This window comes from Sinocyclocheilus rhinocerous, unplaced genomic scaffold (assembly GCF_001515625.1).
Source record: "Sinocyclocheilus rhinocerous isolate Xijiao unplaced genomic scaffold, SAMN03320098_v1.1 scaffold1168, whole genome shotgun sequence".
NCBI lineage: Eukaryota > Metazoa > Chordata > Actinopteri > Cypriniformes > Cyprinidae > Sinocyclocheilus > Sinocyclocheilus rhinocerous.
Window position 1 is genome coordinate 364,358 of NW_015650373.1, and position 24,908 is coordinate 389,265.

The following is a 24,908-nucleotide window of genomic DNA, read 5'->3' on the forward strand; positions in this document are numbered from 1 at the left end:
AACACTGTAGTCTCATAATTGAAGTGTAAATTCTGCAGATTACATCATTGTCCAGTATTGTACTGTCAGCAATTTATTATAAAAACTTTTTCATAATTGTAACATATGTATTTACATAATTATTCAGGTGCATGTGTAATAACTTGCGAAAACTTGACTTTACAGCAGCACTTCTTCTTCGTCATTGTCTTGTCTGATGCACTCAACCAAGGGTTCTAACCACGACCTCGCCCCTCCCCACCCCCCAACCATTCGAATTTCTGTAGGCGGGATTTATTTTAATGATATTCTAATAGGCCGTTTTGTGACATCACAAACCCCGGAAAACAAGTCCAAACGAGCCGTTCGTTGTAGTTCTTGAAAAGGGATTTTTTAAAAACAAAATATCTCCCTTTGGAGTGGACTTTGAGATTTGTAACTTTGTAGATCTTTTTTTTATGCCCAAACATGCACACTACACACTGGCTAAAATTAAAAAAGTGAAAAAGCATAATAGGACCCCTTTAAAATATTTTTATCAATAATTTATTCCTGTGATGTTTAATCTGAATTTTCCTGTCTCCAGTATCACATGATCCTTCAGAAATCAAACATTTTTTATTAACATCAATGTTGACAACAGCTGTTGAATAATATTTTTGTGGAAACTGTGATACATATTTTTTCAAGGTTCCTTGATGAATAGAAAGTTCAAAATAACAGCATGCATTTAAATTTTTTTTTTGCACCAATATAACTGTCAATGTTAATGTTGACGAATGTTAATACCAACTGGTACGCTTAAAAGAGACATTTGCATTCATATAACCATCTTTAATGAAACACAGGTGTAGTCTTTGAGAATTTGCATCTTTTTGACACTGGTTTATTCTGGTACTATATTTGTTCAGTCCTCTAGGGGGGTGTCAGAATTCCTGAATGATCAAATATGTATGTCATAGGATCATATACGTAGTATATGAGCAACAAATATAGCTCTGAAATAAATACAGTGTCTGAAAGATTTATTTTGAATGCTTGTTAGATGCAATTTCCTGTGTTTACACCAAGTGCATTTCAGACTTTTTGGCAGGAAAAGAAATTAACTGAAAATTAATCGCCCTTTCAGAATTCTACAGGGATGTTATATTTGCTTCAACAAATTGAAGGACTAGAACATGGAATTACCCGTGTCTGTATACATAATAACATGATTCATTTCAGCAGATTAGCTGTGAGTGGAGGGTAATTGTATGCTTGTGTTTCTCAGCAGGTGGGGATCAGTAAAATAGCGATTCACACTCTCAGGTTCTCAAAGATCTTCTGGCTCTGTGCTCGCCTGTCAAATACAAACTAAGCTGACCAGACACCCCCGTTTTTTGGAGACAGACTCTGTTTTTGGTAGCTTATCCCTGGCTCAAGCTGTCCTCAGAAATGTGCTTGTGTTTTAATGTATATTCAAAACAGTGGGGGGGACTATATACCTTATTTAGATATTGCTAGCTATTTCACATGCAAATCAACATTATGTGTAGAGTTGAGGTTAAAAGTTTGTTTATGAGAAACAGGTAAGCATCTTTTTTTAGTTTCTAAAGGGCAGTACTAAATGCAAAAATATTATATTTTTACTGTACTCTAAACACACTATTTAAAAAAATGCAAAAAAATATTACTCATGAACAACCATTACAAAACAAAAAACTTGTGGATCACGTAGGTAACGACACAGTATTAAGAATCGAGCATAAACTTCTGCACAGACACAATAAATTGATCAAGTAACAGTAAAGACATTTTTAATGTTACAAAAGTTTTCTATCTCCAAAAAATGCTGTGCTTTTGAATTTTCTACTGATATGTATACAAATGTAAACAAATATGTATATCATGGTTTCCACTAGGGATGTGCCGATTCGATACTCATATCGGGTACCAGGCTCTGATACTGCCATTCTTTGCCAGACAGGGTATCGGTCAGACAGGGCCGATCCAAATCCGATATTGTGCATGTATTCTGTGTTACTGTTAAGCCGCACAAAAGGCATAAAAGAGCATAAACTTCTGCACAGACACAATAAATTGATCAAGTAACAGTAAAGACATTTTTAATGTTACAAAAGTTTTCTATCTCCAAAAAATGCTGTGCTTTTGAATTTTCTACTGATATTGGAGAAAAAACAAATATGTATATCATGGTTTCCACTAGGGATGTGCCGATTCGATACTCATATCGGGTACCAGGCTCTGATACTGCCATTCTTTGCCGGATAGGGTATCGGTCAGACAGGGCTGATTCAAATCCGATATTGTGCATGTATTCTGTGTTACTGTTAAGCCGCACAAAAGGCATAAAAGCATTATAAAGCACAATAAAGTTTTTGTGCTCTATATTCCAAGTCTTCTGAAGCCATACGATAGCTTAATGTGAGGACAATATTTAAGTCCTTACATTAAAGTTCGGGTAAACTTTTTTTCTCCGCTGCGGCTGTCAGTCATACTCCATTCAGCATTCAAACCCTGGTCGCACTGGGTTACAACAGTCAGCTCGCTAAAGCTCTCTCCAAGATCATTGTGTCCCCATTATTATACTTGATTTGTAGATAAATGTCAGTGATTTTGCAAGTATAAACTGTATGTATATTGTCATATGTACACATGTTACAGCAGTGTGGGTGAGTAGCTGACAGATGTGCCATTATTGTATTAAAATTTTGGCTTTCTAATACAAACCGTCAACCCTCTCCCATAACATTTTACCAGATTTAGTGCTACACTTTTATTTCTTCCCCACTAAATAATGTTTTTCCACTAAATGTTTGGATTTATAAAATTATTGTGCACATTTTTCTATAATAACTTTTGCTGCTGAATTATCCACTAGCCTATATGATGTATTTATGTCATAGATTATGAATATATTTAATTTATTTTTCTTTTCTTTATAATGAAGTAGTCTGTATTTTGTAGATTGTGAAAGAGTGATGATCAGTTCCACACACAGAGATATGGAAATTATAGATTGATTTAAAAGAAAAGAAAACAAGCTGCACTGACACTGAAGTCCAGCTTAGCTGTGGAATCACAGGAATAATTTACATTTTAAAATATATTAATATAGAAAAGTTATTTTAAATTGTAATAATATTTCACAATCTTATTAATTGATAATTGTTTTAACACATAACCTTGGTGAGCATAAGAGACTTACTGTATATTATCATAATACTTATGAGTCTGGGTCGCCCTGCGCCACACACACACACACCTGAGGAAACAGGAAACAAATTAGCCAGTGTTTGTAAGTAAGGACCCTTGTGTAACAGCTGTCCAGATGTTTGCCTGCCTGACCTGAGCCTCATAACCACTGCAGAGACACCTGGCCATAATGCCCACACTCTCTGGCCATATGTCAATGCACACACACATCTATGGCAGCTGAGATGCACCAATATAAATAATAGAGCAATCTGCTACTCTGCAGTTTTCTTGTCTTGCCTTATAATGTTTTTAACATTACAGTATGTGAGACCACCATCATAATCTTTCTTCATGCATTTTGTTTCTGTATGATTTTGTTGTGTGCTTGTATTTCAATTTGAAGAATCCTTTATCTTGAATCCTTTGTTTTAAAATTCAGTACGAATACACTTAAAAATGACTACACAACTGATTTGCATGAATATTAGTTGAAGATGAAGGTGACCGCAGTACAAGCAGGGAAGGTGATTAACCATGCTGTTTGACATGAGCGGCCCTATTTGAGTCTTAGATCCAATTTTAGAGCAACAAAGACGTATTTCTACTAGCATTCCCTTCCACACACAAAAGACAAATCATTTGATCCCCCCTCAGAAAAAAGAAACACACACACAAGACACAGATTTCAGTGTCAGCCTTGATACACCTCACTTTAATCAATTCTAATCTGTCTTACAGTAAAATATTATTCATACGTCTCCATGTACCAGATCAGAAAAACAGGATTCACTTACAAACTCATGCAATCTTACTTTGTAATAACTTTTTAATAAATCTTCTTTGTCCATTTTACTTTCTTCTTGCATTTTTGATTTGACTCCTTCATTCACATTGGTGGAAATAAACAGAATAGAGAGTGAGAAAGAGTTTCTGCATTGTATAATAACTAGTGTTTTAGATTTTTGTGTTACTCCAAACATACACTATTAAAAATAAAGGTTCTTTATTATCATGTATGTTTCTATATAGTGGTAAAAGGTTATTTAGAACAATAAAATGTTCTTAACCCTAAGAACAGAATTTGTCCTTAAAATAAAGTGTAACCGAAGTAATTTAATTTTTCTGACCCCATCAACAGATTTGTTCTTGTTTTAATTGTAAACTCAATTCATTTTGATCAGTTTTACAGAAAACAAGACTTCTGCTACATATATGCCTTGTTTTCTGTTCTCTCCATTGTGACCTAGTTTTCCTGAGTTGCCTATTATGTCATTCGGTTCACCTGTTGTCTGTTAATCATCCCATTAGTTCCCTTTGTTTGGTTCATTCTTATAAGTCCTCTGTTCTCCCATAGTCTTGGTCCGTTCTCCGTCTATGTTAAGTTGGTTTCCGTGCCTGTTCTCCTGGATTTATCTGATTAAAAGACTTTTCGTTGATCTCCTTCGTCCTCGTGCAGTTTGTATCACCAACGTGTGACAGCTATATATCTTCTGCCATTTTGCTTCTTAATATATCTTTATTTAAGAATCTTTAGACAGACACGCATACTGAGGAAGAACATCACATTTTGCAGGGTGACCAGATAGTAAATGTTATTTCCATATTCTAGTTAGGCTACTTTGCGGTTTGTAAAATGAATTAAAAAAAGAATGGATATCTGTTGGAAGTTGTATTTTCAAACTGTTGCTAATAGAACTCATTGTGTGCTTCCTAGACATTTACATTTAGAGAACATACTGATGTAAGGGAAACAGGTCAATTTAGCTCAAAGGGAATCATTTAAGATTTTAAAGGGCTAATACAACTCATTGTGTGCTCCCTAGACATTTACATTTAGAGAACATACTGACATACTGTGTTCCCTTCAGTTTATTACTTCAATTTTCTTTAACTGCTTTTAAAATGGTCTTTAAATTTACCCTAAGACCTGCAGAAACCCTAAAAGAAAAAATGGTTCTTTTAAGAACTGTCCACTGAAAGGTTCTTTGGGGAACCAAAAATAGATCTTCTGCAAAATCCCCCTTTTGAACCTTTATTTTTAAGAGTGTAGTTGTTTACATGATGTTACTGTGTGTGTGTGTGTGTGCGCGTTTTTGTGACAAATGAGGACATACATTTGTATAATGACAAGGGTATGACATAGGTATTACAAGGAGAAGGTGACTTTTCAGGACATTACCCCATGTCCCCACTTTTCAAAACGCATATAAATCACACAGAATGGAGTGTATTGAAAATCTGAAATATGTGTGTGTGTTGGATTTGGATTGTGTTGTTCTGGATCTGATAGCACACTGGCATTAATCTTTGGAAAGCTGCTTTTGATCACCCCAGCAGGTGCAGGACAGAGAGATTCATCTGCAGTCATAGTCCGACGGCAGCTCTGAGACTCTGGCAGGAAGGAAGAAGCATGGATGCTGTCTTCCCATAATGCCCCTGTGCTTTCCTTCTAACATATGAACTCTGACTACAGTGGAGAAAGATGCTAGTCTGCTAAATTTGGCTCTCAGTATAAAAAATGCAGAAATAAAGCCCTCTTTCAGCAGTATGTATGAAATATGGGAGCCAGCTTTAGAGAAAATATAAAGTCAATAAACATCTACAAAAAACAGCCATTAGCTAGATGGGGTGGAAACTGTTTCTGCTCTGCTGAGTTTTCTCGCTGGTTTGTCGTGCGTCTGTGTCACTTGTTGTGTCACTAACGCTACATAAACAGTTGACCGAGGTGTGCGGTCTCACTGCAGGTCAGTGCAGTGGGAGTATGACTTTATTGATGGTTTTGTAATGTGTTCTGGCTTCTCTGGTCTTTTTTCCAGCAGCTTGTTTTCCCTCAGGCTTTAAACCTAAACCTCATGAACTGCCTGCAGGAACACTTTATTTAGATTAGTGTGCCAGTCTTATAATGTTAAACCTAAAACTAATTATATTAGCAAAGCATAATTACAGACTATTTAAAAATGAAAATTAGGTGGACTTATTCAGCAAGAACACATTAAACTTATCAAAAGTGACAGTAAAGACATTTATAATGTTACAAAAGTTTTCCCTCAATAAACTCCTAATTTGCTGCTTATTGATAATAAGTTAGGTACTTGTTCAGGCTTTAAACCTAAACCTCATGAACTGCCTGCAGGAACACTTTAGATTAGATAATTCTTATAATGTTAAACCTAAAACTAATTATATTAGCAAAGCATAATTACAGACTATTTAAAAATGAAAATTAGGTGGACTTATTCAGCAAGAACACATTAAACTTATCAAAAGTGACAGTAAAGACATTTATAATGTTACAAAAGTTTTCCCTCAATAAACTCCTAATTTGCTGCTTATTGATAATAAGTTAGGTACTTGTTTGTAGTAATGTTTAGGTATTAAGAGATCTAGAATATGGTCGTGCAGAATAAGGCATTAATATGTGCTTTATAAGTACTAATAATCAGCCAATATGCATACTGTACTAAACAATAGTGGCTAGTGTTGCCTAATCTAAAGTGTTACCAATTCATGATTTGAATAACAGCCCAAAATATTTGTAATTGTGATTTGTGCATATGTCAACAAAGCAAAAGGGTACTTTTGCAAGGATAAATAATGCATTTTTTAAGGTAAAAAACTTGTCAGAGATGATCTGACTTTAATTAAACTCTGAAAAACCTCCTTTCGCATGTGAAGATTGAGATGAAGAGCCAGTCAAATGCACTATTGTCTTTTTCTTGAGAACATAATCAAAATAACGACTGTCAAAGTTTCAGCTCAATTCAAGAGAAGCCACCTGCTATAGTGGCTGCTACTCTAGTTGATAAAAAGTGTCCCACATTTGGCTGCTGGTGGGTGTTAATTTCACACCTTGTTCATTATACAACAGGTAGACTTTTATAGATGATTTTTTTTCTGTCAAGCTCATTATATTCCCTGCTACATCTAGCCAGTCAGTTTTTCTCTAAATAAACATTCTGCAAGCAACTCTCACCTCAGCGTGACTTCATTAATTGCAGTTTTTACACTAATAAATATCCTTTATTGGACCATTTCAGTCTTTAATGTGGCCTGTGAGTAATGGAGCTTTATGAGACAGAGCATTTGGATTAGTTGTTTAGATTAATAATAGTTTAATTTTCTTTTTATCAGTCACTGGTGGTGACAGAGTGGCCAGGCCGGTAACACAGACTGTCTGTAATCAACCTATAAATACTGCTGCTGGGCTTCTATCTTTAGCAGTTTAATAAGACATGCCGCTCTCCATGTACCGCAGTGGGAAATGAAGACAAACAATGTTTCTTTGTAAAGTAAGTGGCTTGGAGAGGCTTGTGAGAGGCATAGTGGTGCAGGTATTGGAGTGTTGTTAGTGTCCAGTTTTGTTTTGAATGGTTTTGTGTGTCCACACAGACCAGTGTAATCTTTCTCTGTGTGAGTAAAGGGAAACAACAGTGTAAGCCTCTTGGTCTTGTGTGTGCCATACAAAATGCTAGCTGTGCCCGTTTCTATCCAGAACTGACAAGGAATGAATGCTTTCAACCGCATTCCCGGATGAGCTGCCACACATGGCTGTTTTCTGATTGTGTTCTTGTGTTTCCTGCTGACTTTAGTCCAGTTGTCTTGGGTTGATGGAGGGGGCAGGAGACTGTTCGTCCAGTCCTTCCAGCCTCCTGGCATGCAAACTAACTCCCAGACACACACACAGCGTCTATGCAGGCTTAATCCCATTGGCTGCGTGTGCCTCCAACACTCCAGACATGGCCAGACGACTGAGGAATTATCATCTGTTTAACACATTTTCATTTATAACAAGTCAGACTGTGATACCAGCACAGAACTGGACATGAATTTAAAAACTGACCCTAGTTACTTTCTTAATGCATGCTGATGGTCTTTTTTGTACATGATGTACTAGTGCACATTGTTCCAAATTTAAAAAATGAACGTCATATCCATTTTTGCTGATCATTTGGACAATGATGTTAACCAATAGTCAAATAGTTATTTTAGGCATAGTTTCAGCAAACTTTCTAAACTAAGATCAGGCTCATTCAGATATGTAACATCCACTTTTCATGATCCGAACAATTCCTGATGGAAAAAAATCATTACTTTTTTTATTTCATTCATTTCTTTTTTTTTCACTTACACTACCGTTTAAAGGTCTGGGGTCAATGTTTTCATCAAGTCTGCATTTATTTGATCAAAAATACAGTAAAAAAAAAAACAGTTTGTTCCTATGAGGGCAAAGACAAATTTTCAGCAGCCATTACTCCAGTCTTCAGTGTCACATAATCCTTCAGAAATCATTCTAATATGCTGATTTGGTGCTTGAGAAACATTTCTTACTATTATCAATGTTGCAAAATGTGATACTTTTTTTACCAGGATTTTTTCCATTTCTTTTTTTTTCACTTACACTACCGTTTAAAGGTCTGGGGTCAATGTTTTCATCAAGTCTGCATTTATTTGATCAAAAATACAGTAAAAAAAAAACGGTTTGTTCCTGTGAGGGCAAAGACAAATTTTCAGCAGCCATTACTCCAGTCTTCATTGTCACATAATCCTTCAGAAATCATTCTAATATGCTGATTTGGTGCTTGAGAAACATTTCTTACTATTATCAATGTTGCAAAATGTGATACTTTTTTTACCAGGATTTTTTCTTTGATAAATGCAAAGTTCAAACGAGCAGCATTAATTTGAAATAGTAAAGACATTTATAATTTTACAAAATATTTGTGTCACTTTTGATCAAAATGCATCCTTGTGGAATAAAAGTATTTTTAATTTATTAATTAATTTCTTTAAAAAAAAATCTTACTGATTCCAAACTTTTAAACAGTGGTGTACATTGTTTTACTTGGAAGTATTTCACATTACAGAAGAAAAATATGAACTATGAAAAGTTAGCGTCTTGCATTCATACAGTCCTATAAGCTTCAGTGTGAGTGTATTTTGGCATTTGTTTTGTAAGTCTAATATGAAAGTGAAATTGTGCTCTAAAGAGGACATTCCAATTACATGAAACAGTGTGTCTTATTCTCTAATAATTGCGTAAAATAAGGGTTCTTAGTTGTGTGTAGAAAAGGTTTTAATTTAAATGTATTCTTACCACCATTAAAGTGTGTGAGTCTGAGTGTGTAGTTAGTACTTAGCATAATACACACTCATAAAAGTTCCATATAACAATTTTTGTTATTCTGAAATAAGTACAATTATTGTATGATTACTAGTCATTTAATTTTTATAACATGAAAGCATGAAAACTGCTTTACACATTCCATATTTCTAAGGCCACCAGCTGTTGCATGTATGTGGTTTGCGTTGGTTCTAAATTTAATCCTACATTTAGAAAAACATGCTAAACCTTTGATGACTCAGTTCTTAATTAACTCATTACCATGGGATGTTTCAGACTGAGAACAGACTGGATGCGGTCACGTTAGTCTTGGTGGCATTAGCTGAGAAAGACAGGCATGAAAATGCCACCATGAACAGACTGAGTGCTGTAAATGTCATCAGATCTCTATTGTGGGGCTGGTTCTTTAACACAGAAGATGTCACTTTACATGATGGCCATTTGAATTCTGCAGTGATGCTAGGAGAGCGAAGAGAACTGAGTTGTGTTAATGTACGTGTGTGTGGTTAATGATGCGTGAATGCTGGGAGGAGAGACTGGCGATTGAGAAGTAACTATTACCTTATTGACCTCTTCATCTAGTCACATCCCTCTTCCTCTTTTGCTGTGGATTGTGTTGTTTTAATGATCAAGAATTTATTCCACCCCAACAAGTGTCATAAGCATTGTTAGTTTCAGTCTCTAATACAATATTCTCTGCCAGTCTGACAACAAAATGTGTATTTGTTGTTGTGACTGCCCCAATCTTTTCATGTTGCATATCTATTTATAGCTAATTCACAATGCTTTGCTAAGTACATCAAACATGTGGAGTAATTTTGTGGTTGACAACCCATGATGGTAAATAATTAACATAAAAATGCTGAATTAAATGTGTGATAAATTTTAATCAATGCTCAGCGAGCAGGAAAACAAATTCTATGCATGCAAAAAAATGCATCACGCTGTATAAATAATTATTTTTGTGACACATGCTGTGTGTAAGTGAATGCCATATGTTACATGTTATAAAAAAAGAGAATCAAAAAGGATGTAAGGATTCTAAGTATTTGGGGTGAAGAGATGATTAGTTGGGGAGAGGTATTAAAACATGTTAGATATCAATGTTTTAGCTGAATGATGAAGGGCAGTGAATAGACTGGAAATAAATGGGACGGGCACAATTGTAGCACAATTGTATGTATTTGACATGACAGTGCTTGCCGTTTTACTGTATGGCCTCAGGACAGCCATGGGACTGCATGGACGATAAATATTTAAACAGAGGGTTCATGAATACATATCAATGCATAGAAAGAGTCTTCGTGGACTCTGAAGTGTCTTGAGGTATTAGCTGGTTCACTCTCCACTGCTGTACCCAGTTACTGTGCTTGAAATGCAGCAGTGAAGTGACATTTTCTTTTTTCTTTTCCACGTATTGCTTCTATTCAGCTACTATTTAAGTGGTTTGGACTTCACGTTTCTCCATTTGTTTTATTAACTTTACAGTGCATTTTAACAAATAACAGAAGATTAAAGTCTTGACTAGCATTGTTAGAATGTTCACCTATAGGCATAGCAAATATGAGTACACTTATCTACGGTTGTTGAAACACATATGAACACAGAATATGTTCTTTTAATTATTTGACTTGGAAATTAACACAGAACATTAGCATATACATAATTATATGTGTGCTACAAAAATGTGTGTTGGGTGTCATGAAAATGACAACTACAGTAGCTCTATAATGGGATTGCATTTATGCAAAACCAATGCCTAGAGCATATAGCACCTAAAACACTGTTAGTTTGCTGCCTTGTGAAAAACTTGTATTTTCTTTTGAAAATGAAATTTTTTTTTTTCGGTTATTCGGTTCTTTTGACTTTAATCTAGAAGCCATTTCAGTGTTTTAAATAGTCACAGTCCCAATCCTTATGACCAAGAGTCTGTGTGAATGTCACTGAACATGTAATTTAATGATTGAGAAATGATTTTAAGTTGTATGAAACACATGTAACAATGCTTGCTTTTCGCAGTGATGCTGAGTCAGCTTAGACCAAATCGAATAAGAAACATATTACACTTATACTCAGTTAATGTTATGCATGTCTTCCATATTAAAGTCAGAAGTCTGAAGCTTAAAACAGCACATTATAATACCCCCATTTTACTCAGCCATTTACATGTGCACCTCCAGGTCTGTTCCCTCAGTATAAAGCACTATGCATGAACAAACCACATTAACAGTCAGGACAGACTCTGTGTGTTTGGGAAAGTCACTGTAATTGTAGGTTGCTTGTCTCAGTAAGTAACTGCAGCGTAAAGCTGGCGCAGGCTGTGGCCTCAAGCATGAAATTACAAGTGAAATTTAATTTGCTTCACATCCACTGTCTACACAGAGATCATGGACAGGACACCACCCAAGTAGTTGAAGGGTTTAACACGTGTATATGTGCATGGGGCAGTAATAGTCTGCACAATTGTTTCACAAATTTCTGAAGAAGTCCTAGCAAAAACACATTTTACACATTTCTGAAGAAGTCCTAGCAACATTACAGTTTGAAAGCTTGGGGGTTTTTTTTAAGAAATTAATACTTTTATTCAGAAAGTATGCATTAAACTGATCAAAAGTGACAGTAAAGATATTTATAATCTTACAAAAGATTTCTATTTAAAAAATAAATGTTTTTTTTTTCCTCAAAGAATCATGTTCTTAAAATATTAAGGTGAAGAGCTTGAAAAAAGTCAGCACACTCAAACATCAAAGAGTCAACAAGCGAGATGAAAGCAATATAAGCAATTTAATGAGTAAAAACAAGGCAAACGTTTCGGTCACATGTTGACCATTTTCAATGCCAAGCCTTGACAAGGACTTTTTTCAAGCTCTTCACCTTTGGGAAACTTTTTTGGTCTACGCACCTCAGCTGGATTATTTTGAAGGCGCGGTGAATCTCTGGCTGCTTCTCTCTTAAAATATTAAGAAAAACAAAAATATTAAGCAGAACAACTGTTTTCAACATTGATAATAATAATAAATGTTTATTAAACACCAAATAATCATATTAGAATGATTTCTGAAGACTGAAGCAGTGGCTGCTGAAAATTCAGCTTCGCCATCACAGGAATAAATTACATTTGAAAATATATTACAACAGAAAACAGTTATTTTAAATTTTAATAATAATAGTAGCACTAGTAGTATACTTGTTTACTTGTAGGCTACAAGTGTGTGTAAGTATGTGTGTGTGTGTGTTTGTTTGAAAAGGTATTGAGCGGGGACCCCATGAGAGCATACTTTAGATGTTTGTGTGTGTGTATTTGACCGTGTTGGTGTTTAAAGATTATTCTCCCCTGTAGCTGCGGTTGTCTTGGCATTTCTCTTGCACAGTCTTTAATGAATTAAGGGGACATTGAACTCGACATTGATTTGTTTGCTGTGGTTTAAACAGTAATAGGCCACACAGACAGGAACACAGACACTACTCCAAGTTCAGTTCAGTTCAGTTTAGATGTTTTATATGGTACTTTATATGGTGGCTGTGGTTAAGAATTTGGGTTAATGACCCACATTCAAACCCAGATAGGGTCAATCCATAGTCTGTACAGTAACTGACATTACCTGGCACTAAGTTTAAATACCAAAACCAAATAACATTATAATTAATGATCCCTCTAAGCTGCAAGGATAAATGGAAACCGAGCTCTGATGATGCTCCTGTGCATGCTGGAAAAAAAAAAAGAATTAGCAATTAACAGAAGGTAAACTCAAAAATAGGCTATGGGTGAAAAGGAGTGGATATTTCTTAATTCTAGAGCTAAACAAATGGGCAGCCTTTCAACTGGTGTCCATCCATATGCTCCATCCGAATGGCTGCATTAATTCACAAAAGGATTAATTATAATTAATTTGTGAACATCACAGAGATTTTATGCTCATACTACCAACAGAAGCCCAAAATGACCACTCATTATTTTTTTTGTGTTTTGTGTTTCTTGACCTTCTTGAGTTTTTTTAGCATTACTTTGAGTTGTATATAGAATGATATTATATCCTAGAATATACACACACACACACATATATATACAGTATATATACAGTATATATAGTGAAGATTGATAATAATAATAATAATAATAATAGTAATTATTTTGTAGAATTCTCCATATGTGAAATAAGTTTTCTTTCCGCTGATCAGCTTGGAAAAAAAGAGAAGAACAAGTGTTTGGACAAAAAACAGATGGATATGTCAACAGGCTCAAGAAGAGAACAAAAAGTTGTGGTGTTAAAATGAGGGCAGTAGACTCAAATTTATTTTGGTTCGTGCTGAGTACATTGTGAAAGAGATGGGTACAGATTAGCATCTGACAGGATCAGACAGTCTGTGCTCTTGACCATCCCTCTTGATTGTGTTCAGTCAATTCCCGAACAGCTGAGATGATCACTAACACTAAAACAGATTAATTATGTCAGTTAAACATTTTCCTTTGCCTGGAAGCTCAATGTATTACTTTAAATCGTCATGAAATGTCTTCTCTTTTTTACCGTTGCACTTTTATGCAGTTACAACTAAAGAAAGAAAACAATTTTGACAAATTATTTTGTGCTTTTCTGACAGAAATTTGACTGTAAGGTAAACCGCTTACTTGGTGCTTGTCTCCCTCCTCCCAGCCGCTGTCACATTCAAGGTGTTCAGATGACATGGAGTGTGTTTAAATGAAACCCAGTGTACAGCAGCTGTCAGAAGAGCAATCCTGGCTTTCAGATACAAGATCAATTTCACAATATGGTGGGATCCAAACTAATGCCCCCACTGATGGGATCCAAGTCTATTCCTCACCTCAAGGCTGCTGCCTGTAATGTGTAATCTGTGTGAAAATATGAGATTATTGATAATCTTGTTTTCACCAGGAGAACAGAGGTGTGACACGTAGTTTAAGTTCTTGGGAATTGTCCCGAATGTTTTGATGGAATGAGACATAAATTTTTTTAAATGGCAGGACAGCAGCTGCAGTCAGACAGCATGTACTCATCAAGCAGCGTGCGGTCACAGCATCCTGTGGACGTTTCTTGAGCAGAGAGAGGACACGGGCTCTGAAATCTTTCATCGGCGTCTAGTGTGTCCCTCATCCTGCTGTATCGGTGGAAATGATGGGGGAAAGTTTAAAGATGACAACGTTGCTTTGATTACAAACAGTTTTCAGCCGAGAGGCACTGTTTGAAGGGTGCAGTTTACTGTCGTTGAAATGGAACTGTACACATTTAGGGCTGTCAATCAATTAAAATCATTAAATACCATGATATTAATAAAAATACCAATTCATAGTTTTAATATATCCTGAGAACACCCTCTAAATGTACATAATACAATTCAAAAGTTTTTTTTTTAAATGTACAACTGTTTTCAATATTGATAACAATAAGAAATGTTTTCTTGAGCACCAAAACAGCATATTAAAATGATTTCTGATGGATCATGTGACACTGTGACAAATTCAGCTTTGCAATAACAGGAATAAGTTACACTTAAAAACATATTAAAATAGAAAACTGTTAATTTAAATTGTAATAATATTTCACAATATTATTGTTATTACTATATTTTTTATCAAATAAATGCACCCTTGGTAAGCATAAGAGGCTTCTTTTAAAAACATTTAAATGTCATACTGACCCAAAACCATTAAATGTGTAGATCATTCAGGAAAATTGCATTAATTGTATAGCATACAAAATTATTAAATAAGTATTGCAAAAAGTAGCTTTAGAGGTCAGTAATTGTTCATTTCCATATCAGTGAATCTCAGCACAATTTTCACTGGCTTATAGTCCATTGCAGTCCATTTTGCAAGCAAGTCTAATGCGGGGGTTGACGCAGGGGACATCTGGTATTTCAGCTATGATATTTTTAGACTGTGGGTTTACACCAGGGATTCCCAAACATTTTCATGGACCTATCTAGAAAGGTGTAATCTATCTCTGGACATTTTTTTATATAATGGAGAAAAACACATTTGTTCTCTTTAAGTTAATGTTTTTACATATCAGTTTCATTGCAATATTGTTAGTTTTATGGTAAGGTATGAAAATGTGGATAATGAACAAAGTTATACAGTTGAGAGAAAGATTACATTTTCAAATGATATATTTTCACTTTTTTTTTTTTGTGGTGCAACAAGTAAGAGTAGCCTAATGGCTGTACTGAGGGAATGATTCATTGACGTGGCACTTGTAGTTAAAAAAAAAAGTGATGTTGATTCAAAAGCTGCTATTAGGAATTTGGTAAGTTCATTCAGTGAGGGATTCATTCAAACCATGGCGCTTCAGTTTATGGGTCTATTTCAATGATTCTGGCTGATAAGAGTCATTATTATTATCAATGTAACAGATTTTTTTTTTCAGGAATCTTGGAAGTTCAAAAGAACAGCTTTTATTTAAAATAGAATAGAAAAATCTAACTGTCTTTACTGTAACTTTTGATCAGTTTAATGTCTTTGCTAAATAAAAGTATTTAAAAAAAATCTTACACAGCCCAAACTTTTCAACAGTACTGTATCCCCTTCAACAAACGTGTAAACTGTATTTAATTTAACAGATATTTTTTTCATATTTCAGACACAGGATGAACCTGCAACCATTCTCACACTATGTGCGACCCACTTATTCCCAATTTGCAACTCACCAGTTTGAAAACCGCAGGTGTTTTCACATGCAGGTTGCCATCTTTGGCTGTTTCATCACATCTCTATGTTTTCTTATTGAGACCCCTGCATTCTATTTGATTCCACTACTATATTAATCACACTAAATTAAAGCATTAAATTGGCATCCTTAAACAAAATATTCCATAATCGGTGTGTTAAAGTATGTGCTAAATTAGAGAATTCTCTGTCACAATAATCAAATTCACTCAATACAGCTAGGACCATCAAAAAATCACTCTACATATTTTTCATCTCTCCTGCTTGAGATACATGTCAATCAAATGTTAATTAGGCGTGCCTGTGTGTGTGTGTGTGTGTGTGTGTGTTCAATTCTCTCTCTCTCTCTCTCTCTCTCTCTCTCTCATATCTCTCTCTCTCGCTCTCTCTCTCTCAGATCTATCTCTCTCAAGGATAATCACATTGATTAACTGCCTGGCTGATGGGTAAAGAGTGGAGTGGATCTGTGTCGATGGAGAGAGAGAAAGCGAGAGGATCAGCTTTATTGATTCATCAGCGGTCACATTTAGCAGTTCAGTAACCTGTTAATTCACACCGTCTGCAACCATCCTAGAGAACTAATTATCACCATGTGTGTGTGCTTTCATTCAGTCTAGCAGCTTTTCTTGAACATAAACTCTTAACTTGAAAACATCACCCTGACATCTGTTGATTAATTACTATTATATATTTGAACACTTCTTAGTGAATTGAAAATATATCTGTTTTTCACAGCCTAATTATAATGTGCTGTAAAATTAGAGTTCATATAAATAATGAACAGCCAAATGGTTTTGCCACTGCAAAAAAAACAAATTCCTTAGGTTTTCTCATACATATACGGAATGAGCAATGGAAGAAAAGAAAAGCTTGAGTTAAATGAGATCTTGCACTCAGACTGAGAGAAAGCGATAGAGAGAGATGGAAAGAGCATGTTAGACCCTTTAGCCATGCAGATTAAAGGTTGATAAGCTTTATCAGGATGCCACTGAATAATGTGAGCCACTGGATTATTGTTTCTGTGGAATTACACTGTGTGTGGCATTTGTTTTCTCTCTGTCCCGACAAACACACACACACACATGCAGAGATGGAGGATGGCTGTATTACAATACAATCACACAGCGAGAAGCCTGCAGCAATCGTATGAAGAGTCTGAAATGCAGTCATCATATGGAGGTTAAGACAGCAGGCTGCCCTCCCAGAATGCATTTAGCCCTTCCATTAAAAATCAGCACACAGATTATTCCTCTCAGACCTGCCTTCTGTCTTCTGGAAGTGTCCTTTTCTCTTCTAGTCTTTCCCAAGGGAGCAGAACCTCTGTAGAACAAACTCAAGGTGAAAGAAAAAAGTGTGCGTGTTTGTCTAAGAAAACAAATGGAAAGCAAGGCCATGTTTGAACCTCTGGTCTGGACCTAGTGGCTTTACTATAATAGGATTCTGTTATGGATGTTAAGAGTTTATAGGTCAAACCTCCTGAAAAGAGCCACATAAAAACCAGACGAATGGTTAAAATTCAATCGCTCAGCACCCAAAGGTCCCCATGAGGAAACCGGCTTTATAAACAGACTAAATAATGTTTTAATGAAATGTAAAATGATAAAGGTTTCTGCAAGCCTTGATGGAGTAGTTCACCCCCCCAAAAAAATATGTTTTAACTGTTTTTGTCGATACAATGAGAGTCAGTGGAATTCAAAACAACACTGAAGCCCACTGACTTTAATTGTTTGCCACTTTTTGGGGGGTTCCATAAAAGAAAGAAAGTCATACAGGTTTGAAATAACATGAGGATGAGTAAATAATGACAGAAATGCAATTTTTGGGTGAGCTATCCCTTTCGGTTTAGAATGTTTTAATGAAATGTAAAATTATAAAGGTTTCTGCAAGCCTTGATGGAGTAGTTCACCCCCCCAAAAAATATGTTTTAACTGTTTTTGTCGATACAATGAGAGTCAGTGGAATTCAAAACAACACTGAAGCCCACTGACTTTAATTGTTTGCCACTTTTTGGGGGGTTCCATAAAAGAAAGAAAGTCATACAGGTTTGAAATAACATGAGGATGAGTAAATAATGACAGAAATGCAATTTTGGGGTGAGCTATCCCTTTCGGTTTAGGGCTGGGGATAGAAAGTGTCATTATCTCAGTATAAACACAACTGAAGTCAATAGAAACTCCCCACTATGATAGAAAACATAGTTTGTGTGTGTTTGTTCTATGGATTGTTTATTTGCTGTTGGTGAATGACATTACACAGGCATTACACTGAATATGAGCTGTTTGGCTTGTTTAAATCATTCTCTCCTTATTTATTGTGCACGTTTATCAGGAGAGACGACACAATGATGTAGTCATTTTCATTCTGTTCATCCCTCTCGCTGAATCCCATTAAATTCTGTCTTTCTCTTGCTTTCTCCCCCGAAAGAGTGGTCATCTCTCTCTATCTGGGTTTATGGATTCTGCCTCAAATTTGTGAGGACAAAAATTGATTGTGCAAAAAATATACTCCTCCTTCAGTAATATAACCATTCCACTTCCCTCCTCCTCTCTGTCTTTCTCCCTCCTTGGTCTGGCACAGGAAACAGTACAAATATCTGCACAATTCTTCATTTATACCTGAATGGTGGAGAAACTGCTCATAATTTCAGCTAGGACTAGCTAAACTACACCCACGCTACCCTTTAGAAAAAGTAATAGGTTGCTTGCAGAAAGCAGCTAATAACATTAAAGATATTTATGGGGACAATATATAAGCTATGAGATTATATTTAACTCTGGAATCAGAGCAATATACACCTGGTACAAAAACAGTGAGGATGTAAACTGGGAGAAAAAAAAAGAAGAAAAAAAAACTAAACAAATTTATACTAAATTCAACAAATAAACACAAAAATACAAAACAGTGTCCAGATAAATATTTGGCTAAAAGAAAAGATACAGGGTCTCAAATTAATCTTTGAATCATTTATTTACACTATCATTCAGATGTTTGGAGTCAGTCAATTTTTTAAAAATAAATACTTTTGTTCAGCAAGGACAGAAGTGACAGTAAAGACATTTATAATTTTACAAAAGATTTTTATTTCAACCTGTTCTTTGAACTTTCTATAAATCAAAGAATCTTGAAAAAAAATTATCACTTATTCACAAAAATGTTAAGCAGCACAACTGTTTTCAACATTGATTATAATAAATGTTTGAGCACTAAATCAGCATATTAAACTGATTTCTGAAGGATCATGTGACACTGAAGACTAGGCGAATGGCTGCTTAAAAAATTTAGCTTTGCCATCACAGTGTCACGATCACCAGCTGGAGTGCCCTTGATGGCCACCAGAGGGCACTCCATCCCAGACTACTGCCACTCCATCAAGGACTTCATTACCCATAATCCTCTGCCCGGTCTCATCAGCACTCATTGTTTGCACCTGTGTCTCATTAGCATTGTTAGCTCACCCTATATAAGCCTGGTTCTCTCCCGGTTCTGTCATTCATTGCTAAGTCTTGTATGTGTCTATACTGCATTTCTAAGCCTCGTTACCTGGTTTTGTTTCCCTGCTTCTCTTTGGATTACCCTTTGCCAGTGTTTGCTATTGTTTGGACTGATTGTCCGTGTTATGACCTTATCCTGTTTTTGGACTTTGATTGTGGAGTACTCCTTTAATAAATACTGCGTTTGGATCCTCAGCCTTCATGTCCTTGTGCAGTTTTATGATGCACAGGAATAAATTGCATTTTAAAATATATTAAAATAGAAAAGGCTTGAGCTACTGTCACGCTACTGAAAAATGTAGTAGCATTGTTACTTTTAGTTAGATATTTTCCAGCACTGTAGTGATTACTGCTATAATCTACTGGAGCATTTTTCCTACAGCAGAACTCTGAGTTTCTCGGAGTGCATTCTCATTATGTAGTCATTAGTGTGCACTTCCTACTGCAGACGATAATTGGTTTACGTACCTCCCACCACATTGTTTGTTTGAAAGCTCCTTCGCTTTCAGAACAGTAAAGCAGCCATGTTACTATGTTGTGTGCTTTTCCTCATTAACTGTTTTTAACATCTGCTGTTTATCAGTTGATGCGATTGCTTTCGTCTAGGTTTTTGATAACATGTTTCATGATCTCCAATAATTACTTAAAGATTGACATGGGTAAGTATAAGCTAATTCACATATAGATTTAGTTTGCTGCTAAATTTGGTACCCTGACACGCACAAAGAAAAGTGTAATACTGCTAAGTACATATTCTTTAATGCATACATACAGGAGTACTGTATATTTCTTTTTCCTACAGCAGAACTCTTGAGTTTCTCGGAGTGCATTCTCATTATGTAGTCATTAGTGTACACTTCCTACTGCAGACGATAATTGGTTTACGTACCTCCCACCACATTGTTTGTTTGAAAGCTCCTTCGCTTTCAGAACAGTAAAGCAGCCATGTTACTATGTTGTGTGCTTTTCCTCATTAACTGTTTTTAACATCTGCTGTTTATCAGTTGATGCGATTGCTTTCGTCTAGGTTTTTGATAACATGTTTCATGATCTCCAATAATTACTTAAAGATTGACATGGGTAAGTATAAGCTAATTCACATATAGATTTAGTTTGCTGCTAAATTTGGTACCCTGACACGCACAAAGAAAAGTGTAATACTGCTAAGTACATATTCTTTAATGCATACATACAGGAGTACTGTATATTTCTCAGTGCATGTTAACTTCTTATTTTTATTTTTATAACTTCATATTTTTCATAATGTCATTAGAGACTGGTGCTGAAAAATTGTTAAACTTTTTTTTTCACAATTTTTCTTTAATCTATAGCTCTGCAGGAGAAGACTGCACAATAGCTTATGAAGAAAAATAAATAAAACAGAGCAGAGATACATATACACACATTGAACTTCTTACTGTATGCATTACTACACTGCAAAAATTCCTTATCTAAAAGGAATAGTTCACCCAAAAATGAAAATTTGTTGAAAATTGACACCCTCAGACAATCCAAGATGAGTTTGTTTCTTCATCAGAACAGATTTGGAAATTTACATCACTTGAGAGAATAGAAAGAGAGTCCAAACAGCTGATAAAAACATCACAGTAACATCTAAACATCCAAGTATCTACCCGACTCCAGTCCATCAATTAACATATTGTGGGGTGTAAAGCTTTGTGTTTGTAATAAATCCATCAAGACATTTTTATCTTCATACCGTTACTTCTGGCCAGTAAGTACTTTATCCGTAATATTGCTTTCTCCAGTGAAAATGTTGTCTCGTCTGAATCAAGAGAGAAATATGCAAGCAAGCTCAAGCACCATTTACAAGCCAAAACAAATATTTTGGTGGATTTTATGTGAAAGGACAACAGGGCATGGACTTTTTCACTGGAAGAAGCGTTATTATGGATTATGGAAGCAATGTCAAGAACTTAAAATGTCTTAATGATTGATTTGTTTCTACTGGAGTTGTGTGGATTATTGTAATGTTTTATCAGCTGCTTGAACTCTCACAACCTAATTTCCTCATTATCTTCAGCTGGCATGTTCTCGTGACAACGCAGCACGGTGTCCGTCAGCAGATGTCGCTGTTTTACTGTCATAAATGTCTTTTTATTGTTGTTAGCATAACTGTTGTAAGGGGAAAAATGTAAACAATAAACCAACTCCATAACGGATTCTAAGTTATCAAGGGCTTAGGCTGTTCCAGTTCAGCCCATTCCAAGGGTTCCGCCAGAAGTGAGCACTCATGCAATGTAATCAATGACGTACATCCGAGTAAACGAGACGGAGGGAAGTTTGCGAGTGAAGGGCATAAAAATATGAACTGGAACGCAGCCCAGATTGGCACACATGTGCCCTGCTCACTCCAAAGTCCCCACTCCAAGAGGATCGGGATGATCACTTCCATTTGGAATTTGCCCGTGAGCAGTTCGGTACACGATACGCGTACTGTTACACCCCTAGACGGTACCCATTCACTGCAGAGGATGCATTGGTGAACAAGTGATGTAATTCTACATTTCTCAAATTCTGTTCCAATGAAGGACATTTTTATTGAACTATTCCTTTAACCTGTATTTTTGTCTTATTGCAAAGAATGTATCTTGAATTTATTCAGGTTCATTTAGAAGTTGAACAAAATGTAATGCACTTTGTGCTTAAAACAAGAAAAAACTATTGTCTTCTTCAGTTTTGGTTCTCATATAAATGTATCTTGTTTTAGGAATGTTCAGATTTTTTTTACTGGAAAACAAGATATGGATTAAGTAAATGATGTAATGCGGTGTGTGTGCTGTGTATTCATGATGGGATAGAGCACTGGCCCACAACCTTGTTCAGGTTACTAAGCAGCTGACAGCACTAATTTTCAGGGAAGTTTTAATTATAATGAGAAGCACACAGGAGTATTGTGTGTGGTGTGCTTTAATTATATAGAAAAGGTTATCACCCTAAGGCCTGGTGAAATCAATTTGTCAGGTAGGATCGAACTGTTACAGTACAGTAGAAGAAAAGCAGATAACAACATGTCTGACTGAAATCCATCTATTAACTTCTTTTGCACATCCTGAGTAGATGTTTGTGTCTTTTAAAAATCAACTAAATTTATTTAGTTTGCTTGTTTATCTTTGATTATCCTTTCTTACCCCTTAATTTATCCTCTCTCTCTCTCTCTCTCTCTCTCTCTCATGAGTTGCACACAGCATGTGATGCCATATTCAAGTTCTGCTGAATGTTTCCACATTATTGAACAATGAATACAAACTGCATTTTAAACAGCGCATTACACTTTCTTGCAATGGAAGGTCATCACGGGATACATGCTAATGGATCCGATTAATTCCTAGAGGGGGATACTGGTGAATTCAGTTGCACTATGGGTTTGAATTAATACAGTATGTGGCATCTATTGTCACTGTACATTAAACAGCGTTTAAAATGCACTTTATGTGAACATATGATAAAATAATCAGAAATCTTGGTCATTGCACAGATATAAAGACAGTTTTCAACACATTCCTAATCACATCACCTGCAGAACTGTTCCTTCTAAAGCTAAATAACTGATTGTTCAGTTTGCTACGTGCGATAGCCTAGCAAAGCAATGATTATCTACAAAAAAAAAAAAGCTTTTTCTATCTTATTCACAGCAAGGAACACATTGCTCCCATTCTGTTCTGCATTATGTGGATTTTATGTGAGCGCTGAGAATGATTCAGCTCTTTACAGGCCAAAATTCATTTAATACTCAATGCACAAAACTGTATCCAATATTAGTAAACTGACAGCACTGTTCTCCAGCGTTCAGAAGCACCTGCGTGTGTGCTTGGTATTAGATATGAGAAATAATAGCCTTTTATTTCTCAGAATGGAGAACGTAGTAAAAAATGGTGCAGATATGAATTTGTTAAGCCGGTATATGGCGAGTTTTGTGTGTGAGTCACTCGTGGTATTTTCTTCTTAATTCAAAGGAGTATTAAAGCAGCTGCTGGTGTGAGCAGCCGTGAGAGTGACGAATGACTGAAAGAAAGAGAAGGAACGCTTCCCGACATTCATTATTAATTTTCCTGACAAGAAATTAAATTACCATGAAATATCAAGCATGTTATATCCTTCTTTTACTAAGAGAATTAATTTTCAGCCTTTTTTAGTTTTGACATAGATTTAGGAGAAAGGCATCTGTTAAAAAAAAGATCTATTCACACAGCTTTTCCTGTAAAATCCTGCAAGCTGTTCTGCCAAATTCCAAATTCTGATTACATCTAGACTTTATATATTTACATTTATTCATCTAGCAGATGCTTTTATCCAAAGTGACTTACAAAGAATGTATATATACACTATCGTTCAAAAGTTTGGGGTCGGTAGGATGTTTTTGAAAGAAGTCTCTTATGTTCATTAAAGCTTAATTTATTTAATCAAAAATACAGCAAAAACTAATATTGTTAAATATACATGGAATTTTAAATATCTGTTTTCAATTTGAATATATATTAAAAAATTTTTTTTTTTTTATTATTTATTCCTGTGATGGTAAAGCAGAATTTTCAGCAGCCATTACTCTAGTCGTCAGAGTCACATGTCATAGATTTCTTAAAAAACATAATTCATTTGAAATGTAAATCTTTTGTGATATTGCAAATTACTTTACTGGCAAATCTGATTATTTTAATGTGTCCTAGCTGAATAAAAGTCTTAATTTCTTTTAAAAAATTCAATAAAAAATACTATTGTTTGGTAGTGTATATATGTAGGGCTGTTGTCTAAAATTCACAGGCCACATTTATTTGTTTATTTATTTATTTATTTATTTATTTATAAAGAGTTGACTATACATTATAGACTTGCAATATACCAAATATATGTAGATTTTTCAGTTAAATATCAAATGACGTGCACAATAGCCTTATTTGCAGTCATCACAGTAAGCGTATGGGTCAGTAAGTCTGATTGATATATTTCTGTCAGTAATCAGTATTTCCGACTGGAGGCACAGATATGCTGAACCGAGTTATGTGATATTAGCCTTAATATCTTTATTATTAATACCAGCACACTGCAAAAAAAAAAAAAACTGCAGGCGGAAAATGAATTTTCATCCACCCCATAACCCAGTCTGCTCAAAGGGGCAGTCAAAGCTTCAGGGAATCTAATGAAAATTACCTTATTGGGGAGTCGGAAAGTGTCTGAGGTGACATCAGCACTGTTCTGGGATCAGCTCGAGTCACACAGCAATCATAAGATGAGATGCCATGAAATCTGCACTCAGATCAGTTTAAATGACCCACTGTATTTCTAAAATCTTTAAGGACTGCAGCCTAAAGCTGCATCATGTGAGGCAAGTCTTCTGGCCTTTAGTGTGTGTGTGTGTGTGTGTGTGTGTGTGTGCGTGCGTGCGTGCGTGCGTGTGTGTGTGTGCGAGACAGACAAT

The 24,908-nt window shown here is 35.5% G+C and overlaps 1 long non-coding RNA gene across 2 annotated transcripts in view; it reads left to right on the forward strand.

Annotated features, from left to right (window-relative positions):
- Positions 1 to 16,586, forward strand: part of LOC107711932 (uncharacterized) — a 24,370-nt gene extending 7,784 nt beyond the window's left edge. For both annotated transcript variants that reach the window (XR_001636748.1, XR_001636749.1), the window contains exon 4: positions 16,378 to 16,586. This is a non-coding gene — a long non-coding RNA (uncharacterized LOC107711932). The remainder of the gene's footprint in view (positions 1 to 16,377) is intronic.
- Positions 16,587 to 24,908: the final 8,322 nt, after the last annotated feature.